This window comes from Amblyomma mixtum, chromosome 10 (assembly GCF_055824585.1).
Source record: "Amblyomma mixtum isolate Tamu chromosome 10, ASM5582458v1, whole genome shotgun sequence".
Lineage (NCBI taxonomy): Eukaryota > Metazoa > Arthropoda > Arachnida > Ixodida > Ixodidae > Amblyomma > Amblyomma mixtum.
Window position 1 is genome coordinate 111,232,792 of NC_143021.1, and position 19,514 is coordinate 111,252,305.

The window sequence follows — 19,514 nt, forward strand, 5'->3', positions numbered from 1 at the left end:
GCCACAAGTTGGGGAGGAGGGATAACCGCAAACTTGACAGGACTGAAGATCGAGAAGAGGACAGGACGAGCGGTAACTAGCAACTGAAGTTTATTGAAAAAAGACATGTTGCAGCAAAGGTTGCATCTGCGCATAGCGTACGGGAACTAAGATAGTGACACGTGGAACACACATTAATTATCTTATGTGTGTTCCACGTGTCACTATCTTAGTTCCCGTACGCTATGCGCAGATGCAACCTTTGCTGCAACATGTCTTTTTTCAATAAACTTCAGTTGCTAGTTACCGCTCGTCCTGTCCTCTTCTCGATCTTCAGTCCTGTCAAGTTTGCGGTTATCCCTCCTCCCCAACATGTCTGACCAACTGGCCCAAAGCTTCCCCTTGTTGGCCACAAGTGTTTTCCTTAGCGCGAAATAAAATTTCCCGACGACCGACCGACCGACCGACCGACCGACCGACCGACCGACCGATCCGACCGACCGACCCGACCGTCCGACCGACCGACCGAGCCGACCGATCCGACCGACCGACTCGACCGACCGACCGACCGACCGACCGACCGACCGACGACCGACCGACCCGACCGACCGATCCGACCGACCGACCGACCGAAGCCGACCGGGAACCGACCGACCGACCGACCGACCGACCGACCGAACCGACGACGACCGGACCGACCGACCGACCGACCGACCGACCGGACCGCCGACCGACCGACCGACCGACCGACGACCGACCGACCGAGCCGACGACGACCGACCGACCGACCGGACCGACCGACCCGACCGACCGACCGACCGACCGACCGACCGACCGACCGACCGACGGCCGACCCGACCGACCGACCGACCGACGACCGACCGACGCGACCCGACCGACGCGACCGACCGACCGACCGACCGACCGACCGACCGACGACCGACCGACCGACCGACCGACCGATCCGACCGACCGACCGACCGACGACCGACCGACCGACCGACCGACCGACAACCGACCGACCGGACGACCCGACCGACCGACCGGACCCGAGCCGACCGCGACCGACCGACCGACCGACGACCGACCCGTCCGACCGACCGACCGGACCGACCGACCGATCCCGACCGACCGACCGGACGCGACGACCGACGACGACCGACCGCCGACCGACCGACCGACCGGACCGACCGACCGGACCGACCGACCGATCGCGACCGACCGACGAGGACCGACCGACCGACCGACCGACCGACCGACCGAGCCGACCGACCGGACCGACCGACCGACCGACCGGACCGACCGACGCGACCGACCGACGCGACCGACCGACCGACCGACCCGGACCGACGACCGACCGACCGACCGGACCGTACGCGACCGACCGACGACGATCCGACCGACCGACGACCGACCGACCGACCGACCGACCGACCGACCGACCGACCGATGACCGACCGACCGATCCGACCGACCGAGCCGACCGACCGACGACCGACCGACGCCGACCGACCGACCGACCGACCGACCGACCGACCGGAACGCGACCGACCGACCGACCGAGCCGACCGACCGATCCGACCCGACCCGACCGAGCCGACCGACCGACTCGACCGACCGACCGACCGACCGTCCGATCCGACCGACCGACCGAACCAGACCGACCGACCGACCGACCGACCGACCGACCGACCGACCGAACCGACGACCGACCGACGACCGACCGCCCGACCGACCGACCGATCCGACCGACCGACCGACCGACCGACCGACCGCCGACGACCGACCGACCGACGACCGACCGACCGACCGAACCGAGCCGACCGACCGACCGACCGACCGACCGACCCGACCGCCGACCGAACCGACCGACCGACCGACCGACCGACCGACCGACCGACCGACCGACCGACCGACCCGACCGACGACCGACCGACCGACCGACCGACCGACCGACCGAACCGACCGACCGACCGATCGACCGACCGACCGACCGACTCCGACCGACCGACCGACCGTACGACCCGACCGACCGACCGACCGACCGACCGACCGACCGACCGACCGACCGACCGACCGACCGACCGACCGACCGACCGACCGACCGACCGACCGACCGACCGACCGACCGACCGACCGACCGACCGACCGAACCGACCGACCGACGACCGATCCGACCGACCGACCGACCGACCGACCGACCGACCGACCGACCGACCGACCGACCGACCGACCGACCGACGACCGACCGACGACCGACCGACCGACCGACCGACCGACCGACCGACCGACCGACGACCGACCGACCGACCGACCGACCGACCGACCGACCGACCCGACCGACCGACCGACCGACCCCGACCGACCGACCGACCGACCGACCGACCGACCGACCGACCGACCGACCGACCGACCGACGACCGACCGACCGACCGACCGACCGACCGACCGACCGACCGACCGACCGACCGAACCGAGACCGACCGAGACCGACCGACCGACCGACCGACGACCGAGACCGACCGACCGAGACCGACGACCGACCGACCGAACGACCGACCGAGACCGACCGGACCGACGAGACCCGACCGACCGACCGACCGACCGAAGCCGACCGACCGACCGACCGACCGACCGACCGACCGACCGAGCCGACCGACCGACGACCGACCGACCGACCGACCGACCGACCGACCGACCGACCGACCGACCGACCGACCGACCGACCGACCGACCGACCGACCGACCGACGACCGACCGACCGACCGACCCGACGACCGACCGACCGACGACCGACGACCGACCGACCGACCGCGACCGACCGACCGACCCGACCGACCGACCGACCGAACCGACCGACCGACCGACCGACCGACCGACCGACCGACCGACGCCGACCGACCGACCGACCGACCGACTCGACCGACCGACCGACCGACCGACCGAACCGACCGACCGACCGACCGACCGACCGAACCGACCGACCGACCGACCGACCGACCGACCGACCGACCGACCGACCGACCGACCGACCGACCGACCGACCGACGACCGATTGATTGATTGATTGATTGATTGATTGATTGATTGAGTAGGGTGGAGAGCTGGGCCAGTTGGTACATAGTTCTGATTGATTGATTGATTGTTGGGAGTTCCCGTATCTATCGCTTCAAACGATCCCTACGTTGTGAGCTGATTTTTTTTCTTTTTCTGCTTTGTGTTTACCACCAACTCCCGTCGGCGATCAACGACCATCACAATATAGGAAAAAGTGAGGACGAGACACGGGGTCGAACGATACATTTTGGCGAGTGGCGCCCATTCAGCTGTACAATCGAACAGTCGTATTATTTAGGACGCGACCTGTGCGCCTTGAGGTCGAAAAAACGCGAGAACAACGCCTGACAAATGAACACGCGCAGAGCACAAGCGCTCATCTTCTTTATTCAGGGGACGCCTTAATTATATGCTTTCCTTTCCAGGATAAAAAAAACTAAAAAACGTGCTCTTCGTACAACACGCCTGTCGTGCAGGATAAATAGTTTTTATTATCATGCACGGGTACATTTGTGTCAGTTATGCAAGCGCATGAGTATTTGTGACCATAGAGTGCTTCTAAAGTTGCACTAGTTGTTCTTTGTTTGTAGAGGATGGCTGTGTTGCACCTCTGCTGCAATTACGTGCAAAGTTGGATAAAGAAGCATTCGAAGACGAATTTTTGTGCTCACTTTGTCGGACGTGTATAAAACGTCCCGTCTGGCTGATATAAAATCTCCAGTAATGGAAGGTAACCTGTGCCAACCCAACGATGACGTGTACGTAGCGGTTCCTACGTCTGATCTGAACCCTCCCACACTCTACATTCGGAGCTGTAATGACGGCACCGCTGTATCTGCCATAAGCATTGGTTAAGAAGTGTTCGGGATTGGGACGGGATCATATGCAAGAGGTGCGCTTCTTAGACTGGCAAGGACAAGAGCACTCAACAGTTCGTGTTGTCTTTGGCTCAGTCTTTGTGCAGCGTCAACCTAGCCTGCGCCCGGCTGTTTGGTGGCCGGCACACTGGCCCGCCCCCCGCACAACAACCGCGCGGTTGTTATCACCCCACCGGCATTCTCCGCTACAAGCACATACAATCCACGTCTACGAGTGCGTATATTATGGTGCTTTTATCACTTAAAATTGTCTAAAATGGCCACTTCGTTCTCAGGTTAGCGCAAGCAAGCGCATTCTCGACCTCAAAAATAATAGGTTACTTAGATACGAATGAACTTGAAAACATACTTACTCGCGGCGTTTTTTCGTCGAACATTAGATCCAGGAATGTTTGGAATGCCGAAGACTAAGAATGGCAGCACCAAGTTATTTCACATTGAAATAGTATATCCTTCCGTGCTCAATAGCGAGAGCACCGCGTTGCTGTCAAGTACAGCAGCGTGGTCGTCCATTGCAGCCGCGGCTTAGCCACACCACTTCCGCACAGAGCAACACGCATGTTCTGCGTAGCCTCAACCGGCTTAACAGCGCAGATTTTTGAGGCCCTATCAGTACAGAATGAAAGCACTACCTCGGTAGTATTATCATCCATCGAAAGAAGTACAATTCCTAAATGACGCGTGCTCTCAGATTACTCTGTGGAAATATCTCAATGATGTCTTCTATTTCCACCCTATTGGGTACTGGTACGCTTAATTGCCAACCCGTTTTTTGGTTGGGTTTGTGTGGGGATTTAGCGTCCCAAAGCGACACTCAGGCTATGAGGGACGCCGTAGTGAAGGGCTCCGGAAATTTCGATCACCTGGGATTCTCTAACGTGCACTGACATCGCACAGTACACGGGCCTCTAGAATTTTGCCTCCAAAGAAATTTGCCGGTCGCGGTCGGGATAGAACCCACGTCTTTCGGGTCAGCAGCCGAGCGCCATAACCATTGAGCCACCGCGGCGGCTACAAACTCGCTTTTTTTATGTGCTCTGGTGGCGTTGGGTGATCGCTCCTGCGTGTATATATTGTGGTAAGTTGCAATAAACTATCAGTGGTGGTTCCTGTTGTGTATGTTTTTTTTAACAGCGATTCTGTTCAAGCCGGAGGTTATTCCGTTATTCGTGCGCAGTGGTGGCTGCGTTCGCAGTAATGAAGTCACCCACGGACGCCTGACGCCCCCTGTCGGGGCGGACGACAACTAATACAAAAATATAGATGGGGCCGCGGAAAAAGGTTCTCTCTCCCGAAGAAGAGGACGCGCGGCGCGCAAGCTGACGTGCCGCTGCTCGAGTACGGATGCGGCGACTTCGGTCCAATCCCGAATATCGTACTGCTGAGCATGCATCAAGGAGTATAATCACGCTTAACGTAGTCGAACCAGACTCAACCAGCATCGCTGTGTTCTTGCACAGAAGTGCAATCTGCCCTACAATTTTTTACTTTGTCTTCCGCCATGTTTCAAATGAACTGGGAACACTTGTTTAATATGAAGATGATGAACCAACCAACCCATTTTTCTGCGGTAACGAGTAGTCAGATTATTCGCGGGCACAGATTAGCTGGCTGCTATCGGCGTACTTTACTATTTTATTTTATTTATTTTATTTGGAACATACTGCTAGCCTCTTTCAAGGCTGTTGCAGGAATGGGTACATGTTTGTTTTCGTTTATTTAGGTACGTCACAAAAAACTCACAAAGAAGGTTCACACAACTAAAATAACTTTGTAAAAGGGATTATCATGGGATATAGTTCCACAATGAAAGACGCAGTATTAAACACAATATAAAGCACAGTGTGAAAAAATATTTCTTCGAAAAAGTACAAGCAATGCCTTACTTAAAAGTTCAGATAAACACTTATGACAGGTGACAAAGAAAACTACTCAGAGGTTCAAAGCTAACAACATTTGCAGGTAACATATTCCATTCCCTAATCGCTTGCGGGAAAAATGAATAACGAAAGGTGTCAGAATTGAATTTATACTCTGTTAAATTCTGTGAGTGTTTCGTTCTGGTATTGCGTTTTGGTGAAGGAACTAAGTAGAGTTCAGAATCTATTTTAAGAATCTATTTTTTTATGTTTCCTGAGACGGCATCCAAGGTGAACTCATTACAAAAAGAGAGGAACTAATAAAACTGACATCTTTCACTGACTCCTGAGAGGCTCCAGTTGTAACAGAAAATGCAGAAAGCGACATTATCAAGCTCGTGTAGGAGAGCCCTGGCCCCTGTGTAAAAATACTTGACCATATCTGCAAACGCTGTACGAAAATAAAGCCATGCGAAAGGGCTCCTTCCTTCTCGTTCTTCCTTGCAGTGTGTCCATATATGGGTTTTACCACTTTCCACAGACATAACTTAAACACGCGCTTCAGGAGCCATTCCGCTGGTCGGAACTGCTCCAGGGGATTTCTCCATATCATGTACGGGGCACTGCTCACTGATTACGAACGCGGCTCTGTTGCCCTCTATTTTCAAATGTGTTTATAATCAGATAAATGCAGCCTAACTTTGGGAGCGCTTCCTCACTAAGTCCAAATACAACCACAGCGGCGGGCGAGGGATACTGTCAGGCCGTGAATGTCACGTGGAAGGTTGCGAAAAAAAAGTGGGAAAGAAGTGGCTGTAGTACAACCTTCTCTTTTGCTAAACTAGCAGCTGTTCTTCACTCCTTGGATTAATTAAACTGACATGAGTCTACTGTATAAGATAAATATATCAATGCTTAATAAATGGCTTTACATATGCCCTAATGTACGTCGTCTACAAGGTAACTGCAAATAGAATCAGCACAACCTTAAACTTCAATCGGCCAAACAATCATGCAGGCTTTCGGTTTTCGGGTGGCCTCGGCAGCTGTGCCACTGCGCGGACGAGTAACCCTCTTGGCTTCGCCATGCAGGTGCTCCATCCTGTGTTCACACATGTGCTGTTGCCTGTTCTGGCTGCCGCCTGCGTCGACGCGCGGCCAAGTTATCAGCACCACAACGGCAGTCATGAAGCTGATACCAACTCCATAACAGCGGCTGACGTCACGTTTGCCTGGATTTCGCCCCCACCTGGCTCTCGGACCATCCGTTCGTCGTGGGAAATACAATCGCCGCAGACATCATGTTTTTCGACAGCTACAAGGTCTGTTAGAAAAGTATCCGACTTTATTTTTTTTTTTGCGAACACCTGACGGATATGAAACAAGCGCGCTTGCATCACGTGACCTTGAACCTTCGTGCGCATGCACGAATTTTTTCCCGCCTGCCGATAGCGTCAGTCGCTGGGTGAAACAGAATTCGCGCCAGTTGCGATTTTCCCCAGCGGCGGTTCAGCCCGGCGGCGGGGACTCCGTCCTAAGCATCCCCACGCGCACCCCCCCCCCCCTTCCTCACGCGCACACTTCTCGCTGTCTGGTCTCCGACGGTGAGAAAGCAGTTGTCTGGCCAGTGACCTCCTGTACGCGGAATACGGGCTCGGGCGTCTGCGGTGCCAGCCGGGGCTCGGCGCGGGACGTTTCGGCGCGATAGTTTACGTTTCGTCGCCGCCTCTGATTCGTCGGTCCCGGGCCCCGGGCTGTCCGGGGAGGGTGAGGGAGAGAGGGGGACACTACGGGGGGACTGTGGAATGTGGCGGAGAGCAGTCGAGGTGGAGATCTTGGATGTGGCGGTGTGCTAGCTAACCGCGCGTGTGTGTGAAGTGTCAGCCGAGAGGTGGTCGGCTCGTCGCGAAGTGTCTGGGCAACGAGTAACGACTCCGGGGACCCGACATCGACAGCCCGACGCCTATCTCGGACCGGACCTCAACCACCCGAACAGCTAAGCCCCCGCCACTCCCACATTTGCGAACTATACCCTAAATTCTTTCCTTTAAAAGTGCCTTGTATTTGTATTTCCTCTCGCCTGTCATATTTGATACTGTGTGTCAAAGCTAAAGTTTGTTCCGTCTGTCCTGTGTCTATGCTGTGCTATTGTTGATGAGTTGGTGAAGTGTTGTTCTCTTTGTTAATTAAATTCTATCCACTCTCATTCCCGACTCCTGTGTCGTGCCTCCGGTCAGCGGCTGGTCAGGCGTGGACCTATCGCCGGTTAGCCACTCGGTCCTGCTTAAGATCTGGCACCTGGGTGTTTGTCTCTCCTCCCCTAGAATTGGTAACAGAGAGTGTGGAGCCCATTGGTGGCGTGCTCCCACTTCGTGACACTGGGACGCAGCATTTGAGTGAGGCGGTGCGCAGTGCTCTCGTCGGTTTTTTATTGCAAGGAAAATGGCGGAGTGACAGGAGCAGCGCTACTGCATCAAATTTTGCCATAAACTGGGCGACAGGCAAGTGGAAACCATTCGGAATAATCAGACGGCTTTCGGTGACGATGCTATGAGCAGCACACAGATTAAGCAGTGGTACAATTGTTTTAAAGATGGCCGCACATCGGTGGAGAACGAGCCACGCTCCAATCGGCCATCAACATGCCAACATGACCAGGTCATTGCCGAACTGAACGCTATGGTGATGCGGGACTGTCGCGTGACTATCCGAGAAATTGAAGAAGAGGTGGACATGAGCAATTTCTACGCACATTCCATTATCACCGAAGATTTGGCTATGGAGAGAGTTGCGGCGAAATTCGTGCCGAAGCTGCTCACGGTGGAGCAAAAGCAGCTTCGTGTTGAAGTCTCACAGGACATGCTGGATTCCGCAAACAGTGACCCCGACTTCATCAACATCATAATCACTAGTGACGAGTCTTGGGTGTACAGGTGCGACCCGGAAACCAGATCCCAGTCGTCAGAGTGGAAGCATTCCACGTCACCAAGACTTAAGAAGGCCCGCCAATTGCGCAGCAATGTGAAAGTGATGCTGACTGCTTTCTTTGACACCCTCTGTGTGGCAGACCACGAGTATGCACTCTACAGGGTCAAACAATGACCAAAGAGTACTACAGGGATGTCCTCCGTTGCCTACGTGATGCTGTGCGGCGCAAGAACCCGGAGCTGAGGTCAACAGGAAATTGGCGCACCCATCGCGCCAATGCTCCTGCACATTCCTCGCACTCGAATCAGATTTTTTGGTGAAAAACCAGACTCCTGTAGTTCAACAGACTCCTTACTGTCCTGATATGGCCCCTGCGATTTCTGGCTGGTTCCCAAAATCAAAAGGCCATTGAAAGGAGCGCGATTTCAGACAAGGAAGAACATTATGGCTGCAACGACAGCTGAGCTAAACTCCATTCCGAAAAGGGCCTTTTCGGAATACTTCCCACAATGGCAGCACCGCTGGGAGAAATGTGTGGAGTCCCAAGTAGACTACTTTAAAGATGACTAGGTTTGGAACGCTCCAGTTGTGCAAGTTTTTTTTCTACGGCCAAAGGTCGGATACTTTTCTAACAGACCTCGTATAAGAGACCACCCGCGGACCACGGCGCCTTGTGGGCTCGGCAGCTGTGCCACTGCGCGGACGAGTAACCCTCTTGGCTTCGTCATGCAGGTTAGAAAACCATACTCTCTTTTTGCAAAGAAATCGAGTAACTACTTCTTAATTCAGCTGCCGAGCCCGCAGTGCTGTGCTTGCATTGTCGTTGAATGCTCTGCTGTTGTACATTCGTTACTTATACAATCCGGTGACACTGAAACTTACCCTGGTCCCGACAATGCTGCCATACTTGCAGAACTACAGAAACTAACATTGGGCCAAAGCATGGTAATCAGCGAAGTAAAAGACCTCAGCAGCAGGTTAGTAGCGACAGACAAATTGATCACCGAATTAAGTAAGCGCATTACCGAATTAGAAACCCACTATCAGGACCTCGCATCACTTAAAGCAGAAGTTGAATCCATTAAGACTGATGCCGCCCCGTCGGCGAGCCAAATCTGTAACCTCGAGTCCAGAGTAGACGATGCCGAAAACCGGTCGCGCCGCAACAACCTGCTATTTTATGGCTTACCTGATACTAGCTCAAAGGAAACATCCTCTGAGTCTGAAGAGCTGGTCACCCGCCTTTGCACTGAAAATTTGGACATCACCATAGATCCAAAAGAAATAGAAAGAGCACATCGTCTTGGCCGTCACTCAAGTGAACGATGTCGACCCATTATCGTTAAATTCACTTTCCATAGGACAAGAATTTATCCTAAAAAACGCCCGCGAGCTAAAAGACACCGATTACAGCATAGGAGAAGACTTTTCAAATTCTTTCCGCAAGGCACGCTGACACCTGCTACGTTTAGCAAAAGAAACATCTGATAAGTACCCACTGCACTTTAAAACACTGCACATAGGTCCGAAGCAGTATATATTCGACGACTTGACGGAAACCGTAAAAGAAGTGCCGTAGCAATCACACTCTGCTCGCTCGAAAGCAACTCACCCACAGTCACCCCCCGAACTAAACTTACCTTATCTGCAGTATTTACTAACATACGAAGCGTTTTACCGAAATGGGAAATCGTATCTAGTCTTCTCTTATTAACCAACAGCACCCTTCTAATTCTTACAGAAACGTGGCGAACAGATAATATCATGTAGCAACATAGCATAGTGGGCGAGTTGGTATTGCATCTTTAAGGAACGGAACAGCGCAACTAAAACGAAGGACCAAGAAAAGAAGGACCAAGCGCGTGTTTGTGTCTCTCTTTTTCTTGGTCCTTCGTTTTAGTTGCGCTGTTTCGTTCCTTAAAGACAATATCAGTCATACCAAAAATTTAGCTGCGCTGCCCAACTTTAAACTTTACCGTAAAGACTGGAAGAGAGCCCATGGTGGTGGCATGTTTACAGCCGTACATCAGCACATCAGCAGTTTACAGCATCATTAGTCAATGTAGATTCTAACTTAGAACTGCTATATCTGCTCTGCCACGCTGCTCCCCGAACTGTGCTGATAGGAATCTGTAACAGGCCACCGCACAATGATCCGGACTTTTCCTACAAACTAAACAATGTGCTGAGCGAATTGACATGATCATATCCTGACGCCGATATTTTTATTGCGAAAGCAATACTACTTGCACTTTCACGCCGTTGCATGCCGCGGCCGGTGACCACCATCGTGCCGCGGCGGTGACCACCATTGACCTTCATTTCACCTTGATTGCACTAGATTGGATTACATTAGATTGAACTGGACTGGATAGGACTGGACTGGATTGGATTAGATTAGATTAGATTACATTAGATTACATTAGATTACATTGGACTGCATTGGATAGGAGTGGAGTGTATTGGATCCGAGTGGATTGGATTGGAGTGGATTGAATTGGATTGGATTACATTGGATTGGATTGCATTGGATTTGATTGGCCGCGGCCGGTGACCACCATTGACCTTCATTTGACCTTGATTGCATTAGATTGGATTACATTGGATTAGATTGGATTGGACTGGATTGGATTGCATTGGATTACATTACGTTAGATTACATTAGATTACATTGGATTGGATTTGATTGAAATGGATTGCCCGGCCTCGGACCCATACGACCACGTTCGCTGCCTCCTTCTTCCCCCGAGCAGCGTTAGATTGGAACGGCCTTTCCCACAGCATCGCCGCTATCACCTGTCTATCCAACTTTTCCAAAGCAGCAACAGATCATATTATATGTTTAACGCACATGGCAACCATTGTAATTATTTTTCTGTATAATCCACCCCTTATGTAAACCCCTGCGGGGACCTTTAAGGTAATAAACTGAAATGAACTGATACTCGACAATAGCCCACATTCACACTATCAATCAGGTCATAGAGAAATGCGGAGAATGATAACGAATTCCTATATATATATAGCCTTCACTGATTACGAGAAAGCATTGGATTCAATGGAAACCTCAGCAGTCATGCAGGCATGGTGGAATCAGCATGTAAAGTGTCTGATGTGAAAATTCCGCAAGATATCTATAACGGCTGCACAGCTACCATAGTTCTCCATGAAGCCAGCAATAAAATCCAAACAAGAAAGGATATCAGGGGGCGAGACACGATCTCGCCTATGCTATTTACTGCCTGTTTAAAAGAGGTATTCCGGGGCCTGAAAGGGGAACAGTTGGGGATAAGAGTTAATGAAGAATACCCGAGTAATTTGCGATTCGCCGACGGCATTGGCTAGCTAAGTCACTCAGGAGACGAGCTCCAAAGCATGATCAATGGTTTAGAGAGGCAGAGAAGAATGGTGGGTCTAAAATTTAGCATGCTGAAACGGAAATAAATGTTCAACACTCTCGCAAGGGAAGAGCAGCTCACAGTTGGTGGCGAGGTGGTGGAAGTAGTAAGAGAATGTGTCTACTTTGGGGCAGGCAGTGGCGGCTGATCAGAATCAAGAGAGGGAATTAACTAGAAGAATAAGAATGGGGTGGAGCGCATATGGCAGGTTATCTCAGATCATGAATGGCAGTTTACTAATATCCCTCAAGAGAAAAGTATTAAGGCGGAGGCTTGGACAAGTTGGTACATCATATGTAAGTAAAACAGCGCTAGACAAGGGACAATGGAAGAACAACACAGCACAAGCGCCTTGTGCTGTGTTGTTCTTCTATTGTCCCGTGTCTAGCGCTGTTTTACTTACATAGAAAAGTATTATCAGCTGTATCAAGCCGGCACTCATCTATGGGGCAGAAACGTGCGAGGGGAAAGGGTTCAGCTCAAGCTGAGGGCAACGCAGCGAGCTATGGAACGGAAAATGATAAGTGTAACGTTAAGAAACAGGAAGCGGGCACAGTGGGTGAGGGACCAAACACCTATTAATGACATTCTACTCGAAATCAAGAGGAGAAAATGCCCTTGGGTAGGGCATGTAGGGCCCTTGTGTAGGGCCCTTGGGTGGGGCGAGCCGCCGCAGGGGGCGACAGAAAGTTAGGTGGTTGGATGAGATTAAGAAGTTTGCGGGGATACAGTGGCCGTAGCTGGCAAAGGACAGGGTTAACTGGAGAGTCATGGGAGAGGCCTTTCCCCTGCAGTGGGCTTAGCCGGGGTGAAGGTGATGATGTACTATGCTATTCATGTTAGCCGCTGAAATCCGCCGAAGTCCATGGAAGCATGGCATACTGAGGCAGTAATTCGGAGCAATAGCGCAAACAGGACAAGGGACAAAAGAAGGACTGGACACACACAGCGCTAACTTCCAACAACTTTATTAGAAACCAAAGCACAAGAATTTATACATGCATTTTTACCGTGTCATCTCAAAGCATGCGCAACATCACTGTGAGCGTAGGCAATCTACTTCTTTTTTTGAAAGTCTGACAGAAGGAGTGCTTACACAGGCACTTCCTATCCTGCCTATCTTTTCTGCCTCGATAATTTCACGAGTGCGCTTCTCATTACTTTTCCCAACTAAAAAACATATGTCAAGTAATGGTTTGCACTTTACACATGCGTTGCAATCTTTCACGAGTTCTCCATCGTTTTCGAGTTTTCCATCGTTGTGTAAAGTGCAAACCGTTACTTGACAAATGTTTTTTAGTTGGGAAAAGTAATGACAAGCGCACTCGTGAAATTATCGAAGCAGAAAAGATAGGCAGGTTAGGAAGTGCCTGTGTAAGCACTCCTTCTGCCAGACTTTCAAAAAAAGAAGTAGATTACCTACGCTCACAGATTACCTACGCTCGCATGCTTTGAGATGACACGGTAAAAATGCATGTATAAATTCTTGTGCTTTGGTTTCTAATAAAGTTGTTGGAAGTTAGCGCTGTGTGTGTCTACTCGTTCTTTTGTCCCTTGTCCTGTTTGCGCTATTGCTCCGAAGTATGAACTAACAAGCCCGAATTTCAACGTTGTTGAGGCAGTAAAACCATCGGCGCATTAAACAGACGGAGATGCGTAAGTTCCCCGCGTGCCACTCTGTACGTGACGTATACATGTTACGTCGCGAAGGCAGATCGTCTCGGTACCCCTGTATAAAAATATTGACTACGGAGCAGGGAACGTCCAACCAAAGGGGCTCGATTGCTGCAGATGGATGACACCGGCAGCTGAGCACATTGCAAGATCCGCTGTGTCGTCAGGGACGGTTGACGTGTCATCAATGCGTGTACGTCAGATGAGAGATTTCCGGACCGCAAGAGTGTTAATTGTTATGTGCCAGGCTTGGTCGTTTTAAGGGAGCCGCGACAATGCTTTTGAGATAAGGCGAATGCCTGCCTCGTGACCTTTCCCCATACAGCGCATGCGAAGAGCATGGGTGAACGATAAGCGAGGAAACGCTGCTGATTAGGCGCACACTTTGCGACTGCAGTGTGTTTTTGTGTCCGCCTAGAGGTGACTGCGAGCGCAGCGAATCTAAGGCAATTAGAAAGAGACAGCTGTGGGTAACTCATAATCTCCTTGCACATGTTTACATTCATTTTACCAAGGTTTAGGTTCTGCGTCTCACAGAACACTATTCGTTTATGCTGAGCATCTTCACCAGTTCCATACATGTCATAATAACGGAATTTTTATTTCTCAGTTATTGAAATACTTTCATCATTGTGCGTTTCATTCTCATACAGTCTTACTTCAAAGCTTTCTAACTGAAAGCTGCCCTGCTTGCCGCGGGGTATTAGTAACGCTCACTTTATACAAGGATGTACCTCCAATGGCTTTTCTTTCATTTTTTTTAACCTTCTATGGGTCATTCGATAAACTCACCGAAATTCTGTATGCTAAGAACATAGAGTGAACCTCAACACTGACCTGGCGTCGGTGAATACGCACACACATCACTATGGCTTCCCATCGCGTCACCTAAGAATCCGCACTCTCAAAATGTTCCAATCTTTGCGGCGGCAATTTTATTGCAGGGCAAAGGCGTGTATCGTGTCCACTGAGAATCGCAAGGCTGTTACTGAGGCTCGAACACCCGGAACTCCCTGACCGAAACGTTTGTACACATCACGCAGGAAATGACCGAGACTCCAGGGCACCGTGCGTGCCTCCATGGTATAGAAACATGCCTGCTAGGGCAGGGTAATGGCAGTCGGCTCATCTCGGCCCCCTCAAGTCCGAATTCATCTGCGTTTCAGGGCTGGAGCGGCGACCTCCCCGTCTTGGTGGCGCTGTCAGCGAAACTGCGCACGAGGCGCCTCCTCTATCACGGCGTTCGCTTCCTATCAAGCGGCCGCGATGCTGCGCAGCGGCGCCCAAAGGCTGTTGACACGGATTGTGTGTGCACGTGCGTGCCTCTGTCTGCCGCCGCCAGCGGACCGTACACATCGGCCCCGGAAGGCTTCGGCTGAAAGCTCGGCCCACGCAATCTGCAGCTGACGCGTATGAATGGCGCGTAAGGAGATGTTGCCCAGCTTTTTAGCAAGAACTGCCAGCTTGTGTTTCCCGCATTCAGAAGGAGTGCGTCAGAAAACGGTGCAGCCACAGAATGAAAAAAAAACAAAAAAAAACATTCTACCCAAAGAAGTAGCGAGCGAATGGAGAAATAAGCGCTTCTATGTTAAAAAAGAAATCAAAAGCAACAAATTTAAGAGCATAAAATTATGAAGACGCGGAATGCACTTGATATGAGAAAGTGCCTTCAATGTCTTTTTCCTATCCCTTATGTCCTTTCCGAATAGTGTTCACATCATTTCCGCATGATGTCCTTTACTGCGTCTTACCTAGTCTGTACGCTTCTAGACTTTCCGAATGCGTTGTGCTTTAGTCCGTATATGGACCTCATATGTTACACATCATTTCCATAAGGGCCACGAGGAAAACATGAAATTATAAGGACAGACCAAAGGACGTTTCACATCACTGCTCCTGAGTGTCTGCCGATTGGATGACCTACTGCCGGTGCGATTCGAGCGCGGCTATTGACCCCGCATTTACCTGATGCGAACTTACAGTGGTGCCACATACCGAAGTAACGGAACTCTGCGCAGTGTGCAATGCGCAGTACGCAATGCACATTGGGCTTGCACGAGAGGACCCAACTAAAGTTCACAATGGCGCATCACACGCCCAGAAACAGTGCGCAAGATGAAACGCCACGCGGTTAAGGACACTCTGCTGCTGCTGGTGCAAAAAAAAAGAAGTTTCAACAACTCTGTCAACATTCCTGCAGCGACCTCATCTATTCAGCCGAATGCAGCAACTGACGCTTTCCAAGACCCATGCATGGAGGCGACTGGGAAGCGACACCATGGAGAAGTTGAGAACGGCGCCGAAGTCTAGAACATTTACAGAGCTATGTGACATATAAGCTAGTATTAGCTACAAAGCACAGTTGTGGGAAAACAAGGGCTGGCTTTTTAGACTGATCCTACGCTGATTCTTTCAAATACCCACGTTTTCTTCTCCAGAAAAGAGAGGACCTGCAATACAATATACCGGTGTTTTAGAGTATGCAGTATATATTTTTATTAAAACAAAGAAATGTACTCCAGTGCAGCTCTGAAGGTTTATTATGCACTAGGGCTGATATTCTTTTTGTGATACAGCACGGAAGACCACTAATTAACTAAAATAGTCTAATCGACTTACTTGTTTTCTATTTTAAGGTGCATGAATGAGAAATGCGATATTGAGCCAAGGCACTCTGCTAATAAGCCAGAGCTCGAGGTTAGAACCCAGCCGCTGCAACCGGGTTTCGGTGGAGGCGAAGCCCAAAGTTGCCCGCTGAGCGATGTCAGTGCACATTAAAAATCCCCGGGTGGTCGAAATTATTCAGAAGCCCTTTACTGTGGCACCTCTGTCTCTCTTCTTTCACTTTCATCTTCCTCCCTTCCCTTTCGGCGTGGTTCGGGTGTCCACCGAAATGTGAGATAACTACTGCGTCACTTGCTTTCCTCAGAAAGTAATTTATTTTCTATTTATTTAAGGCTGCCGAAATCGAAGTCAAGATAAGTGTTTAATATTTAAGAACACGGATTCTGGGTCACGGTATCCAACGTAGAAAAACACTTTTAAACGCTCTTCAACTTTGCATTGCCGCAATGAGAACGGATAAAATATTGTCGCTTGAATCAAATACACACGCAATTTAGGTCTTCTATGATGCAGAAGATTACTGTGAGATACGAGTAATTTTAAGGCCTTCAATTTCGCGGTAAAATTCAACATTCTACCTCACTAATTAAACAGTGGATTAGTAATTTTGCTTACTAATATTCTTTGTTAAAGAGGTACTACAAGGACGAGGACCGAGACGCAGGACAGATCCGTACCAACTCACGCAGTTGTCCACCATTTTGTAATATTCTTTTTATTGCACCCTATGTTGCCAAAATGTCCACCTTGACATACAGTCCACCTGTATAGACCACACCGACGTCCCTTTCATGGCTTTTTAACGAAAATAATGTATTGAATAACTTGGAACACAACATAACAACGGTAATCATTTTGATCTAGCTGGGAAGAAGAAAAAGCGAGGCCTCTGTTCCCAGCCGAGCGCTTAGGCCCTTAAAATTCCTGGGCAGCCCCAGAGCGGCATTATGTTATCAAACGATATCGCTAAGATAAAGCTGTGTAAAAGATAGCACCTACAGGTGACCCAGTCCTTCGCACATGCATCCAACAAAGAGAACGAGATCGTAGATAGGTTCTGCGAGGATATCGAGCCAGCGATGAACTCAGTAAAAATACAGAACTGATAGACCACTTACACGGAAATCTGGGGAACACGCCAGGGAGCGGAAAGGCACGACCGACTACTTATCAACAATAATTAGCAAGGACGAATTATTTCCGGGAGAGAGGCATTCAGTTCATATTAACAGAAGTAAGTAAAGACCGTAATCACAGAAACATTAATTACAGCGCAGCCACGTGTTACAAAAGACAGCTACACAGTTTCCTCAGAAGCTTCGAAGTACAGGAAATTCAGCATTATGTACAGCGCGAAAAACTAAGACAGGGGAAGAAACACGCAAACAAACAAGCGCTGACTATCAACTGAAATTTTATTAGGAAAACTCGTGGTTATAAAGGCTTCAACCCAGCACGCGCAGGCGCACAAAGCATGAAACACCAAAACAATAGAAACAGCAAACCAAACCACACGTGCGCATTAGCCTCATTGCAGTGCAGCCGTATTCTCAAGATAGTCCAGTTCTACCTGGTGCAACGCCACAGAAGGCTTTGCGACGCACGGAATGCGCGATGTGGCGATGAGATACGCCTCTACTATTTCCCGGCACTTCTGGTTCCCGTGTCTGAAGACAACGTCACCACGCCCCAAGTCAGGAGTACACACGCTGTCATTATCCTTACTGCATTATCCTTACTGTCCGGGACGATCGCCTACCCGAGGCACTCGCTCTGTAAACTAGGCTAACCAAAGCGACCAGCAGTTGGCAAGCAGACAAATCGGACAGCAGTGGGACATCCTAGCAGTAACGAAACTGGAAGTAAAGAAAGCTCTCGGAGTAATGCAAAGGGGGAAAGCAGCTGATGAGGGTCAGGTAGGCAACAGCACATCTCTTGAAGAACAGAGGGGAGATTGTGCTAGAAAACCAAGTCACTCGGTATATGCAGCGTTGGCTTAAAAAATCACATACAGCTCAGCTTGTTCTACGTTAAGAAGTACTTGAAACTGGGCTTGTTGGTGCATATTCGTGAAAGACGTTCTACGTTGCCTATAAGGTATTTAATAAAGTAATCGCTAACAGAGTTAGGACACCCTTAGACTTCAACCAGCCAACTGGACAGGCAGGCTTTCCTAAAGGATGCTAGATTATAGACCATGTAATCATCATCATCATATTTACACTCTCAGTCAGGTCATACAGAAATGCACTGAATATAACTAACCTCTATATATAACCCTCATACATTATGAGAAAGCATCTGACTCAGTCGAAACCTTAGTGGTCATGCAGGAATTGCGGAGTCAGGGTGCAGAAGAGTCTTATGTGAAAATACTTCAAGATATAAAGTTGTTACCAACCAATCTAAACGACTGCACAGCTACCATAGTCCTTCATAAAGTCACCAATAAAATTCAAATAAAAAAAAGGGTGGCAGGCAGGCAGCGACAATATCGCCAATGTTATTCACTGCCTGTTATTCAAAGGCTCCGATTGTGAATAGTTGAGGATAATGGAGAATACATTAGTAATCTCAGATTAGCTGATGGCATTGCCTAAGCCACTCTGGGGATGAATTGCAAAACATGATCAATTACTTGAGCAGGCAGATCAGGGCGATGGGTCTCAAATTTAATACGGAGAAACCCAAAGTAATGTTCAAGAGTCTCGGAAGGAAACAGAAATTTACAATTGACAACGAGGGTGTGGAAGTGCTTAGGGAATGTCTACATAGGGCAGGTAGGGACCGCTGATCAAGATCATGAGAGGGAAATAACTAGAAGAATAAAAATAGGGTGGAGCACATATGGCAGGTTCTCTCAGAACATGAATGGAGTTTACCAATATCCCTAAAGAGAAGAGTATACAACAGGTGTATCTTACCGGTACTCACCTATGGGGCAGAGACATGGAGGCTAACAAAGAGGGTTCAGCCTAACTTAAGGACAATGCAGCGAGCTACCGAAAGAAAAATGATAGATTTAACGTTAAGAGATCGGAAGCGGGCGGAGTGGGTGAGGGAAAAAATGCGGGTTAATGACATTCTAGTCGCAATCAAAAAGAAATGGGCTTGGG

The 19,514-nt window shown here is 50.3% G+C and overlaps 1 protein-coding gene and 1 pseudogene across 3 annotated transcripts in view; one reads left to right on the plus strand and one right to left on the minus strand.

Moving 5' to 3' along the window:
• Positions 1 to 19,514, minus strand: part of LOC149326674 (protein artichoke-like) — a 269,121-nt gene that overhangs the window by 54,422 nt on the left and 195,185 nt on the right. The window lies entirely within an intron of this gene.
• On the plus strand, positions 9,428 to 10,280 carry LOC149326675 (uncharacterized; annotated as a pseudogene).